Source organism: Hylobates moloch, unplaced genomic scaffold (genome assembly GCF_009828535.3).
Source record: "Hylobates moloch isolate HMO894 unplaced genomic scaffold, HMol_V3 SCAFFOLD_9, whole genome shotgun sequence".
Lineage (NCBI taxonomy): Eukaryota > Metazoa > Chordata > Mammalia > Primates > Hylobatidae > Hylobates > Hylobates moloch.
The window spans coordinates 101,949,743-101,964,869 of record NW_026652284.1 but is presented as its reverse complement, the minus strand read 5'-3'; the positions used below and the strand labels follow the sequence as shown (position 1 = coordinate 101,964,869).

At 34.8% G+C, this 15,127-nt stretch overlaps 1 long non-coding RNA gene across 1 annotated transcript in view; it reads right to left on the bottom strand.

Annotated features, from left to right (window-relative positions):
- The window catches only part of LOC131384170 (uncharacterized), a 192,272-nt gene extending 178,437 nt beyond the window's left edge, over nucleotides 1-13,835 (bottom strand). Inside the window, exons 1-2 of the long non-coding RNA XR_009214740.1 lie at nucleotides 13,720-13,835; nucleotides 3,527-3,656 (exon numbers count right to left, since the gene is read on the bottom strand). This is a non-coding gene — a long non-coding RNA (uncharacterized LOC131384170). The remainder of the gene's footprint in view (nucleotides 1-3,526; nucleotides 3,657-13,719) is intronic.
- Between the last annotated feature and the right edge of the window lie 1,292 nt (nucleotides 13,836-15,127).

The following is a 15,127-nucleotide window of genomic DNA, read 5'->3' as shown; positions in this document are numbered from 1 at the left end:
TCTCCTTTGGAACCTTTATTATTGCCATTTAATTAAACCAGTTCCTCCCATACCTTTTAATTTGTTTAAACAAACAAACAAACAAAAAACACTCTTTTCTCTACCACTAGGAGGCAGTGTTTCAGTAGGCCTAAGCTAAACAAAGACTGATCAGCCCAGAACACTGAAGTGGAATTTGACTCCTCAAACCTGAAAGTTTCCCGCAGACTTTGGTTTTTCAAGAAATAGGGGAAATAACATCTTCCTCACCAAGAAATAACCAATACACATCTTTTCACCATTAAATCACTAATAGTCCTAAAAGATATATGCAAACTCCTGTTGGAATAATTTTTGTTTTAAGTCTCTGCAGTTTATAATGCTATTATTTGGGGGCGTTCTTAATGTTTGATTTACTACTTACCCATTCAAAACAATTCATCATGCCATTAATAACTTCTCTATTATCAAATATTGAATGACACTTCTGCGTTTTAAAGAATGTAACAAGTAATTAAAGGACAAATTCCTTTAATTCCTTAGAAAGTGCTTTAATTTTTAAGTGGAGGGTAGTAAGTTTTTACGATCATAAGAAAGGAAAATGGGAAAGGAAAGAGCAGAGCATGTTCTTTAGTGCTAGCCCTATTTTATAGATTTATTGAAAACTCAAAGCAACTCCATGAAGTAAACATTATTATTCCTATTTACAAGACAGAAAACTAAAGACAAGCTTTATTTAAGGTCAAATAATTAAGTGTCCACGATTTCAGTTAAGGCCTGTCTGATTCACCAATCTACTATACTAAGTTGTCTTGCAAATAAAAACAACAGTCACAATAACAATAAGTGAACTGTAAAGCAACCCCAAATTTGATACAACAGTCTCTCAATTCAGTGCTCTAATCTTGATCACAGTCTGGAAATTCATCATTAATGAACACAAAGTCACTACTTGGAAACAGAGCCAGCCACTGATTGTACTTAGGCACCGTAAGAACAACATGCACTGCATATTCACTGAGAACGTGTTTTTTCTAATTTGCTTTTTTTTTTTATCAGGGACTTATTTGATACTAGCCTTCCTAAGCCTCCTTTCCTTGATTCGAAAGGCCATCACCATTGCAGTCCTAAATTATTCTTTCCAAATAGTAAGAAAATCATGAAACCTCTTGTCGTACCTGTACCCAAAGCCTAAGCCCCAGGAAGATAATTTTAAAAGTAATTAGAGTAACAGTTCTCACCACAGGCTTTAGGCCCCCCGTCTTAAGCCCCACAGTTAAGAAACTTGAATACGTGCAGGCTCGTGAGTTTTATTTTTGTCAATTCCATTTTAATATTTTACTGACCATCACCTATGCCTAGGTTTTCATAACAGCAAGTAAAATGGCTGAATCTTTGCACACTCACAGAATTCTTCTCAAACTATAGAAACTAAGGTAAGGGATGTCTGCAAAGAGACGTGATTAAAACCATCCTTGCCACTGGACTTCTTGCAACAAAGCAAACAAATTTTAAAAGTAATACAATTAACTCCCAAGATATTTCTCAAATATTCAAATGGAGGAGCAGTTTACCTTAACATCAATTACCTTAATAGAATTAAGGGGTAGAATTCTTAGAAAGTATCTGTTAAGTGCTTAACATGTTCTTGTAGAATAATAATAAAGTTAGCTATTGCTCTAGTTGTCTCCCCACAGTTTTTGTGTGCTAAGATGGGTAGAGAAAAATTATCAGTGCTTACTGAAAAATAGGAGCTCTAAAAATTTGGAAAGAGATGGTGAGCCTGCAATTAGATCATCAAGAAAACAACTGAAGTACATCTGGAGTGTTGGTGCATTTCTTCTCAGAGTACTAATAAAGCATCCAACAGACCTCTTAACAACATAGAACTTCACCATCATCACAGTGTAATCTTAAGGAAGAAAAGGTACATGCAAATCTCCCAGTCCACAGAGGAAAGGATTGAGGGAAAGAGAAATAAAATAAGTGGGGATGGGGTAAACTCAGCCCTGCTGTGAAACCCTTTACCCTCAGTAGGTGAGTGATCATTTGTAATCACATCCTCTTTGATTTAGACAGTTTCCAGTGACAAGTTAAAGAGGAGCACCTAGACCTGAAGGAGAGGAATTGGAGGAAAAAAAAAAAGGGAAAAACAAATAGCTTTTTGCAGGAAGTACAAATACACACACACACACACACACACACACACACACACACACACAGTATTTCATGTAATGGTGATCGTGTTGCACATATTGATTGCAGAAAATGTAAAATGTGGAGCAGTGTCTTAAGGTAAAGGAAATAAAGTTAAAGTACATTGCACACTTCTTTTTCAAGCTCTTCCCATACAGCCTTTTCCCACCTCCCTTGGCTGTTACAAAGAACACCAAAATAAAAAGATTACCATCGACAGCCAAATCACTGCAGCCCCCATTTGAGGACAATGAAACCCTAGACTAATGTCTATGGGGAATCTCTGGAGTCATATGGTAGACTACCAGTTTTCGGGTGCTTAAATAGTCAATAAAAATGCCTATGACTTTTTTCTTCTTTCCAGGATAGTTCATTCTCATTATGCAAGATCATCCTAAGCTACTGCCAAATTAAATAGTCACCACAGTGCCTCCAATTTAAAAGCCAGAAAACATTTGCATTCTGATAAAATGGCTTCCATGGGATGAAGATCCTTTGACACCCACAGTCCTCTAGCATTTTAAAGGCTGTTTGCTGAGAACCTTCTCTGACTTTGGGGCTCCCCGGTTTGCATTCTGTTAACAGTTTAGCAACTGGTCACAGCATAATTAGCCATTTGTTTCTTCAGCTAAGGGGCCAGTGGTGAATGTGGCTTCTAAGCCAAGAGCAGGGCCCCACCCTGAGCAAATCTGGCCTTAAAAACAGGCCTTCAAAAACCTACTTCTCAGTTGCCAAATACTCTAACATAAACACTGCCCCTTTTTTGAAAGCAGGATGGATCAGAACTAGATCAGAGTATTATTGCTTTTGCCTTCAGTTCTAATCTTCCAATGAACTATGGGGGGGAAAAAAAGGCCCAGGCCAGAATGTATTGCCTGACCAGCCTGTCAGAAACTGATGTCATCACAGAGCTGATACAATAAGGGAAAATTAGGCTCAAATGTCCTTGGATATATATTTACTTATGTAGATAAACATTTTTATACTATATACATACTCACTTTCATGTAAATAAACATTTATATGTACGCATATATCTGAGAGAGACATTAAAGGAAAAATGTGAAAAACTATTTTAAGTGTTCTTTATCTAAAAAAAACTAAATCATACACTATATTTCATCAAACAAAATTTTTTTAAGTGTTGTTTGTAAGCACTTGGAAAGGAAAGAAATAAGCCTTTATTGTGACCACATTATTTCTTTTTTATCCCCTCCATTTCTAATTTTATTTATTTACTAAACACATATAGCACTAACTATGTGCCACGTACTATTCTAAGCACTCTATAAATAATAACTAGTTTAATCATACAACGACCCTATGAAATATGTACTATTATTATCCCTACCTGACAGATGAGGACACTGAGTAGAGAGAGGTCAAGTAACTTGCCGAGGGTCACACAGCTACCAGCGGTCAAGCTGCAATTTGAGCCAGGCATCCCATCTGTGAAATCTGTTCTTCACTTTGCTTCCTCCCTAAGTGAAAATTAATCTCACTTTAAAATCTTCACAGATGAGGAAGTTAAGTTACATGTTTATATAACTAATCTATTTAACTCATGCCAAATCTGAACGAAAATATGGAAATAATTTATGCCAACTAAGGACAATAGCACTAACAAAGATATTTTCATAACACATTTATTTCTTTTAAAATTAACACCATGGCCGGGTGCAGTGGCTCACGCCTGTAATCCCAGCACTTTGGGAGGCTGAGGCGGGCAGATCACGAGGTCAAGAGATTGAGACCATCCTCGCTAACACGGTGAAACTCTGTCTCTACTAAAAACACAAAAAATTAGTCGGGCGTGGTGGCACGCACCTGTAATTCCAGCTACTCAGGAGGCTGAGGCAGGAGAATGGTGTGAACCCGGGAGGCGGAGCTTGCAGTGAGCCGAGATCACACCACTACACTCCAGCCTGGGCGATAGAGTGAGACTCCATCTCAAAAAAATAAATAAATAAATAAATAATAAAATAATAAAATTAACACCCTGGCCAGGCACGGTGACTCATGTCTATAATCCCAGCACTTTGGGAGCCAAAGTGGGAGGAGCTCTTGAGGCCAGGAGTTTGAGACCAGCCTGAGCAACATAGTGAGACCCCCCATCTCTACAAAAAATTAAAAAATAAAAATTAGCCAGGCATGGTAGCAGACCCCTAGAGTCCCAGCTACTCAGGAGGCTGAAGTGGGAAGATTGTGTCCAGGAGTTCAAGGCTGCAGTGAGCTATGACTGCAACACTGCTGTCCAGCCTGGGTAACAGAGCAAGATTCTGTCTCTAAAGATAAAAATGAAAATGAAAATAAATAAATTAAATTAAAACCAGCTCTCTTCGATCTTCCTATACTCTCTTTTTTTAAAAAAAAAATTTAATTTTTTATTTTTTTGAGATGGAGTCTCACTCTGTCACCCAGGCTGGAGGGCAATGGTGTGATCTCGGCTCACTGCAACCTCTGCCTCCCGGGTTCAGGCGATTCTTCTGCCTCAGCCTCCCGAGTAGCTGGGATTACAGGCTCACAGCACTACGCCCAGTCAGTTTTTGTATTTTTAATAGAGATGGGGTTTCACCATGTTGGCCAGGCTGGTCTTGAACTTCTGACCTCAAGTGATCCACCCGCCTTGACCTCCCAAAGTGCTGGGATTACAGGTATGAGCCAACATACCCAGCCACAATCTTCCTATACACTCTAACTTGCATTTCCTGCATATATGGTGAGCAACATAGCTCTCTGCATGCATCACCAGATGGTCCTCTAGACCTCTCTGTTCAACAGTTAGTACAGCTGATTCACTTGGTACCTCATTCCCAATTAAGATTTACAAAGCATATTTAAAAGAGGAAAATCACTGTAAAATGGTGGAAAAATTAGATTGATAATAAAATGTTTTATTAGGCACTTCCTTTTCATATCTGCTATATTATAACTTGTCTTGATTTTAGGTAAAAAGGCCCTTGTAGAAGCATCTATCTAAAGTCTATACAGATTATGTTCATGCTGTTATAAAATTATAAAGTCTAGACATTAGAGTTTGCTGGGCTTTGACTTTAAACTATTAAATAAGAAAAAAAGATGATCTTGGCAAGGAAACAATGAGATAATATTCTCAATTTTCACAATATTCATTCATTTGTGTACGTGTGTGTGTGTGTGTGTTGTAGAATTTCTAGAAGGAAGTTAAAACAACGATGACTAAATCTTGCTTGATGATGGCAGTATTTAATTTATATTTATTAATGGCAATAGTAATAATGGACTTTATTTTAATGTCTTCAGTCTGTCCCCATCTCTCAAACCATACCACTACCACCATAGTTCAGGGTTTAACACTTCTCACTGTCTAATCTTGTCTCCTCCCCTATTTAAATTATGACTCATAGATTGATCTTTCTGGAACACATATGTCACTTTCTGCCTAAAATATTTTTGTGGTTCTCTAGTCTCTTGACAACCAAATTATAACTCCTTAGAGGAGTATTTGGGATTTTTACTACTTTATTACTACCATAGCCATGTTTCAACCTCTTATGTTTTGCAAAAGCATTCTTTCACATATGTGCTTTCCCATATGTTATTCCCCGACTTGAGACATCATACCCATATCCTATCCTCACCCAGTCTGGCCAATTTCATCATTCTTCAAATACCATCTCTCGAATACACCAAAGACTTTTTCTGGTCTCTCTCCTTGTCTGACTTAGATGGCTCTCTGACAGCTTATAATAGCACCATGTTCTTACCTCTATAATTCAGTCAATTTCTTATCCTTTTGGAGAACATTAAAGACCTACATTATATGCTTAAGTGTCTATGCACTCCAGTAAATGTGAACTTTTTGAGGGAAGATGCATTTTAAAGCATTTTTCTTTCAATACCTCGCAACTAGCATGGTGCCTGGCACAGTGATGAATAAATGCTGAATAAATGGCCAAATTTCAAGAAATCACATATACATAAGAAAATATTATGCAACCAACAAAATCACTGAATTGTGTTTAATCCACTAGTCAAGGTTCTTTCGTAGAACAATGGCAGTCTTACGTATAGCCCTCTCAGGGTTTTGGTATCAGTAAGAACGCACATACACAGCAATAAGATAGCCAGGTGTGATGTTAATATTCACAAGTAACTTTCATAAATAAAAGTACAAGCATGTGTGCATTCAAAACTACATTAGTAACATCCAAATAAATTGTTACAAGTCTTTTCAAAATATTTGATAATTTCTTCCAGAAGTTCCATCCTCTTTTGCATTAGATGTTTAAATACCTTCAAGTAGATGATCTTTTTTTAAAACAACCTTTAATTAAAAAGTGAGGATAATTAGGCTGGGTGCAGTGGCTCATGCCTGTAATCCCAGCACTTTGGGAGGCCAACACGGGCAGATCACGAGGTCAGGAGATGCAGACCATCCTGGCTAACACGGTGAAACCCCATCTCTACTAAAAATACAAAAAATTAGTCGGGCATGGTGGCAGGTAACTGTAGTCCCAGCTACTTAGGAGGCTGAGGCAGGAGAATGGTGTGAACCTGGGAGGTGGAGCTTGCAATGAGCAGAGATCACACCACTGCACTCCAGCCTGGGCGACACAGCGAGACTCTGTCTCAAAAAAAAAAAAAAAAAATGAGGATAATTAATAATTCCAAAGACCACTATCTTTTAGAATCATTGTGCAAAGACATCCTTAAAAGTTCCTAGCAGTAAATTTAGTAGAGTTATCATTTTAAAGATGACTGAGTTAAGCCTATCCTACTATTTGTAATTAAAATTTCTTTGGGTGTGTGTTTGTTTATTCTCTGTTGTCCACATTAGATTGTAAGCTGCCAAAGAAGTACCTGAATTTCTTACTATAATCAGTCAGCACAAAGCAAATATGAAAGAAGTGTTTTAAAATCTTCCTTTCAGCTTCAACTTCTGAAGGAGATGATTAATTCATGGAAGAACATATGCTCATAAAACATAAAAACCACCTGATAAATTCACATATTTGAAGAATCAGAAATCTGCAGAAGCATCCAAAGAGAGAAGAAGCATTGAAAAGTGACTTGATGATCCTTAGCTCTCCTTGAAAGCATTTGCTGATCCTGGAAGGCACTATAGGTTAGAAATCTGGACTTGTCCCAGGAAGCATCCTACCAGGGGACAGAGAAACAAGGAGAACTTCAGGGAGTTGCATAGAACTGAAGTGCCAAAACTGGAGAATTAAAGGACATTAAGCACAGACTCTGTGTCCCTCTTAGGACACTGCCATGTTTGGAGGTTATAGGGTCAGGATACCAGAAAGCTAAGCCAATTGCCTCTCAGAGACAGAGCAGAAATTATTATGACCACTCAGGGCTAAGAAGAAAAACACCTTCTAGGCTCCCAATTAGAAAGCACTGTAAGGCCAGGCTTCAATCAGAATTAGACTGCTTGTTACTAAAATTGCAACTAGCCTCTCCCCACCTCAGTTTATAATTGGATCCCATTCCACCCCACATGCATATACACAATTGTCTATTTATCTAGCAGAGGAAAGAGCAAATTTTCTGTGGTGAAAGAAAACAACTAAAAATGCTAAAAATTTTAGCATTCAATCAAACATTTTTAAGAAAATAAACAGGACTATATGATTGACATCCAAACACACACAAACACACACACATAAGCATATCCACAGATGATCCACACATTAGAATTAGCACAGATTTTGAAAGAACTATCATAAACAAAGTTTAAGACAGTAGATGACTTGATTATCAAACTAATTAAAAGGTAGAAAATTTCAACAAATAGTAGCATATATAGATAATTATAATTTACAAATATCACATGAACATTCTAGAAATTAAGGGCTGTGGATAGGTGATAGAGTTTGGATGTTTGTTCCCACCAAATATCATGCTTAAATGTGATCCCCAGTGTTGGAAATGGGGCCTGGTGGAAGATGTTTGGGTCACAGAAGTGGATCCCTCCCCTGAATGGCTTGGTGCCCTCCCCATGGTAATGAGTTCACACAAGATCTCACTGATAAAAATTCTGGGACCTCCCTGACCTCACTCCCTCTTTCACCATGCAAGGTGACTTCTCCCCATTCACCTTCTGCCACGAGTAAAAGCTTCCCAACGCCTTAGCAGAAGCCAAGCAGATGCTGGTGCCATGCTTGTACAGCCTGCAGAACCGTGAGCCAAATAAACCTCTTTTGTTTATAAATTACCCAGTCTCAGGTATTCCTTTATAGCAATGCAAAATGGATGAATGCAGTAGGCTCACCAGCAAGTAGACATACTTGTAATTACGACAAATAGCAAGTAGAAGATAAGACTAGTAATTTCAAAGACAGGTGAATAGAAAATATATATACTTAAGTAAAGAAGAAAAGGAAGAAAAGGATGACAGGAAAAGAACAAAGTGTAAAAAATATATCAGACACATTTGAATGGTATAACACATGTATAAGAAGATTAGAAGAAAGAAGAGATAGGAATGAGATAGAAGCACCATTTGAAGAGCTAATCACTGATAATTTTCCAAAATTGATTAAAAAAAAACCCAACTCACCAATTTCAGAAGCCTACTGAAGAGTATATAAAATACTGAAAGAGTACGTAAAACACTTGGTCATATTGCAGCCAAACTACTGAAAACCAAGATAAAAATAAAAACTTTAAAAGAGCCAGAGGAAAAAAAGACAAATTTCTTTCAAAATATACCCCAAAGCACTGACAGCTGACTTCAAAACAGATATAATAGAAGCCAACAGACAATTGATTGACATTTTTACAGGACTAAAAGAAAGTAACCATCAACTTAGAATTGTACACATAGGGGAAAAAAAAATTTCCAAAATGTGACTAAGATTAAAAACACTTTTGATTAACAAAACATGTCAAGTATTTAATGCCAAAAGATTTTCAATGAAATAAATGTAAAAGAGTTTATCAGGTGAAAGGAAAATTACACTTCATAGAAACAAGGAAGTTCAGAAAGGAATGAAGAGCAATGGAAAGGGTGAATATGTATGCAAATATAAACATATTGACATTATAAAGTGATATTTTGAATACCTCATTGAATTTAAAATATATGTAAAAATGAAATGCATGAGAAAACATTGCAAATGGCAAGAAGGAATTTAGAGTTTAAAAGGTCTAAGATTTTAGCAATATTGAGAAAATAGTAAAACTAACATTTTGTACTAGATTATAATAAGTTAAGAATCATGTTATAATCACTAGCTAATCTCTAAAAATAATAAAATTATTTTATGAAAAACAGGTATATATTATAGTTGAACAATTTGAGCACAAAAGAAAGGAATTGAGTAATATGGTATTATAACCCCAAATATAAAAATAAATATCCATAAGTCCATGCTAATATAAATAAATGATTGAAAATGAGTAAGAGAAAAGAGCCAACTATCTCATGAAGAAGAATTCCAAATAATTTATGTAGATACTTCAACCTTAAAAAGGTAGAGTGTAACTCCCCATTCCTTAAGTGTGTGCTGCACATAGTGACTTCCTTCCAATAAATACAGTACGAAAATAGGGAAAAACTAACTTTATATTACAGAAAACCAACACTGCTGCAGTTCTATAATGAAAATGAACATCAACAACAATAAGTAATATTGACAGAATATACCTTTTACGTGAAATGAAAATGGTAGTTTACCTCTGTGGTCTTTCTCAAACAGATTAGCTCCAATAAAATCATGAGAAGACCATCAGACAAGTCGCAGGGAGGGGCATTGTATAAGATACTTGACTAGTACTCCTTAAAACTGTCAAAGTCCTTTTTATGCTCATCAAATACAAATACAGTCTGAGAAACTGTCACAAGCAAGAGAATCCTAAGTAGTCATGAATACTAAATGCAATGTAGTATTCTGAATGGATCCTGGAACAACAACAATACATTAGGTAAAAGCAAAACAAAGAAAATCTGAATCTATTTGGAGGTTAGTTAATAATAATCATTAATTGTAGTAAATAGACCACATTTATATAAGGTGTTAGTAACATGGGGAAATGGAAGTAGGGGAAGTGAGAATGTTCTATACTGTCTTTGTAATTTTTTTCTGTAAATCTAAGACTGTTGGAAGTAAAAATTTTAGAAAAGGGTGATAGATGAAAAGATATAATAATAAAACAATGTTTTATTAATTTAAAAGGAAAAGGAGAAAGCAATGAATAAAGATGATTAAAATAGTGAGAAAAATTTAAAAATCCATATTTATTATTTATTACATTAAATATAAATGGACTAAATCTACATTAAAAAAAAACCTAAAATTACCAAAATCAATTGTTGAATGCCTACTCTAGGCTTCTTGCAAAAAACAAACTTTAATTTCAAGTATAAAATACAGTTGAAAATAAAAGTACAGAAATAAAGATACCATGCAAACACCAAAAGAAAACTGATTTAGCATATTAATATTCAACAAAGTAGACATGAAGCTAAGAAGTTTTATTAGATAAATTTAATAATGATAAATGGTTTAATCTAATAGATATCAGTTTATATGACAAATAACAGTATCTGAGAACATGAAGACAGAATGGAAAAATAGAGAAAATCTAATCATAGACAGAGACTTTAACACACAACTCTAGGTAGCTGAGATGGCAAGATATATATGTTGTGAAGAACTGTTTTATTCATTTTAGGATGTTTAGTAGCATCCCTGGCTTCTACTCATTAAACGCTAGTAGTGCTTCCTATTCCCCAATTATAACAACTAAAACTGTCTCCAGATATTTAAAAATCTCTGCTGGTTGAGAACCATTTACTACATATATATTTATATATATTACACACACACATACCACATATAAAGTTTATATGTAATATATTACATATAATATTGCATGTAATATGTAACATATATTGCATATAATATACATTATACACTTATGTATATATGTATGTATGTATATACACAGACACAAACATGTCTACATGTAGTATATATAAAATGTATACATATTATATGTAATATATGTAATATATATGTAATATGTAATATATCACATATAATATATACACACATACGTATATATGCATGTATATGCACAAACATGTATATATATACAAACATGTATTTGTATATATTAACACATATATATGTATACACACAAAAATATACTCACACATATATACACACTGAATAATACAATAAACAAACTTTACATAATTTACATATTTAGCTGACATTGCTGCCAACAGGACAGAATTCACATAATTTTTGACTCTGCATAGAAGCTTAGACCAAGATACACTATATGTTGGATCATAAAGCCTCAACAAATATCAACAAATGAAAATAATTCAGAGTATATTCTTTGACCACAAAATTAAGTTAGAAATAAATTATAAGCCATCAAAACATCTCCAACTACCTGGAAATGATGTACTTCTAAATGATCCATGAGTCAAATAAGAATTAACAATGAAAATTTTAAAATATTATAGCTGAATCATAAAGAAGGTATAATATAAAATAAATGTGATATGCTTTAAAAGTAATATACAGAGGGTAATATATAATCACAGAATGAAAATACTGTGGAAGGCCTGGCGCGGTGGCTCACGGCTGTAATCCCAGCACTTTGGGAGGCCTAGACGGGCGGATCACGAGGTCAGGAGATCGAGACCACCTTGGCTAACACGGTGAAACCCCGTTTCTACTAAAAATAAAAAAAATTAGCCGGGCATGTTGGCAGGCGCCTGTAGTCCCAGCTACTCGGGAGGCTGAGGCAGGAGAATGGTGTGAACCCAGGAGGCGGAGCTCGCAGTGAGCTGAGATCGCACCACTGCACTCCAACCTGGGGGACACAGCGAGACTCCATCTCAAAAAAAAAAAAAAAAAAAGAAAAAAGAAAATACTGTGGAAGAAAAAAATACTAAAATTAAATGATAAATATGCTTTTATCTCAAAAAGTTGTTAAATCAAATTAAATTTGGCCTAATTCTGCCTCTGTATGCAGTGAACTATATCCTAATATAATTTGTAAATAAACTGCAGTCTAACTTGAAAGTATATTCTTCTAACAAGTAACTGACACTTTGAGAATCACAGTAGCTGAGCTTTCAGCCAATCACAGCTGCAAATTGCTCATACGTGTTCAAATAAGGCAAATGTCAAGCTGTGACCAGTTGAGCTATTTCTGTACGTCACTCTCTTTTCCTGCCTATAAATACTGGCTGCCCACATTGCTGGGTGGAGCTCCCTAAGCCTTTATTAGTTCAGGGTGCTGCCCAATTTGTGCATGTTTCTTTGCTCAAATAAACTCTGCTAAATTTAATTTGTCTAAAGTTTTTCTTTTAACAAAGTCATAACAAAATTAAACCAAAATAATTTTTAAATAATAGCAATAAGAATGGGAATAATGAAATGAAAACAAACGTGTAATAAAAAAAACCCAGCAAAGCCTTTGACTAAAATGATTTACAAAACATATAAATACTTAGCAAAAATAAATAAGACACAAAGAAAACATAAAATACCAATATCAGAAATGAAAAAAGCAACATCATTATTTGTAACAAAGGACTACTATTAACAATTTTAGCCAATGAATTTGATAATTTGGATTAAATTGACAAATCCCTTAAAAAACACAACTTTCTGAAACTGACACTATATACTTAAATGTAAATTATATTAAATACACATTTATATTGTATATATTAATATACAATTACTAATTATATTATATATTTATTAATAATACAAGATAATATAATATTATATTGCAATGTATATTAAATTTTTTGATTCCATCATTGAAAACCTTCCTAAAACAAATGAAGATGAAAATATTTGTACTAGTTAATTCTTCCAAAAAATTAAAAATAATATCAATTTTACACAAACTCTTCCAGAGAAAGAAAATAGAGGAAATACTTTCTAGCAATTTTTATAAAGCCAGGATAATCTTTATATTAAAGTACAAGAAACTGAAATTTTAGACTAGTCCCTCTCATTAATATAGTTATAAAAGTCCTAAATCAGACTCAGTGATATGTAAAATATATAATATTTTTATCCAAATACCCTCAATAGTAGAATGAATCAATTGAGGTGTATTCACACATTAAAAATACTCTCTGTGTGTGAGAGTGAATGAACTACAACTACACAAGTAACAAATAAAACGCAGAATAAAGAAAATCAATCCCAAAAGAATTTACACTGAATTGTCCATTTATGTCATGTTTACAAGCAAAACTAATCTAAACTAATGATACTAGAGGTCAGGATATGAATTACCCTGAGAGAAGATAGTGACTAAATGGGGGTGTGGGCATGTCTTTTGGGGTATAGGTGATGTTGTTTCTTGAGCTCAGAATTGTTTGCACGAGTATATTCATGCTGTAAACATTTATCATGCTCTAGACTTTTGATGTGTGAGTATTTCTGTATATATGTCATACTTCAATAAAAAGTTTGATTTTCTAATTCTTCTCTTTATGCGGCTTCTCTATTGCCAGAAAACTCTTAATATATCTGTGAAATACATTTTGATTTCTTTTTAGGTTCATACTTGAAGTTTCTTCGCTCAAATTCAGCATTAAAAATACTTAGAGATTCTCTGCACCACATTGATGTAGGTATGAGTTTGGCTCTGCGATCGCTATTGAGCCACTTTAAAATTGTTCCCTAAGATCTCTTCTCTTATCTCTTTCCAACTCCCTCAGAAAACCGTTAGTGACGTTGGAATCTAGGCAGTTGCACAACCCTTTTAATGTCAGTCTTGGAATGAAGACTTTATGCATCACTAGCTGTGTGCATGTATAGTGAGGTAAAATTAATATCCTCTGTGTTGTTTAGTCTGTATTTCATTGGCTGGCTGCCTAGAATGACTAAGGAAACTGCCTGTAAAGTTACCCCTTCCCCTCAAAAGAAAAAAGAAAAGGCAAACTCTGGAATTACTTTTACCAAAGGGAAAATTAATAAATGACTTAAAAAAATAAACTAAAAGGAGAAAAGGGAGTCCTCATGCTCGTAGATTCCTTTTTTTCTCAAAAGGAAAAGTACTTCATTCAGGCATAGTTGTAGTCAAGCCAAATTGTCATCATGCTCTGGTGATTTACAAATTGAGGGATGATATTCACAGGCAGTGCTTGTCTCACTTCAAATCTTAATGCAAAGTTAATTGTATACCCTGGGTTATGTTCTACAGCATTTCAAGTGATATTGATGACACTAATAATATTATGTAAGGCAATTCTCTGAAAATCCATGAATACACCTTTTAATTAATCTGACCTTTGGAAGGGCTATCTATGGTCCTATTATATACTGTAAAATAGCTCTGTGTAAATTAAGGGGTGTGTGTGTGTGTGTGTGTGTGTGTGTGTGTGTGTGTGCAGCTACTGCATACATACTCAATTACTAAATGTCAGGGAAAAGATTAAAATGTATTTTCCTCATAAACTGTTTTCGGTCATTGCAGTGCCTGAGGAGAAATGATTCCCTTTTCTGCTGACCTCCCATATGGTTTCCAGAGACCTAAATTTTCTTCTTTTGGGAGGTTACATTTTGTATCTTGTGTACACTACAGCTTTAAAGAGAAAAGAAGCCTCCTTGATGTTTGGAAGAACGCTATACATGTTTTATTGTTTTATATCCTCTGATTATTCGCAGCAGTTTTGTTTGAGGTTTCTACTGTCCTCCTTTATCCGTCAGATGCTTAGGGACACCTTTAACTGATGCAGCAAGCTTCAAATCTTAGCAGGAGCTGTTTCAAACACAGGTGCAATTTAGGAAGCACAGAGCTTAAAGGAAGAAGGTACATTACTGGAATTAGAAGTACAACAAGGAAAAATACATGCTTGTTATTTCACACTGAATGATATTTAGGTCTGTAATCTTCAATGCCAGAATGAGATATTTTGTTCAGACTGAACCTAAACATGTCAGACATTAAATACAATTTCCCTGCTCACTGA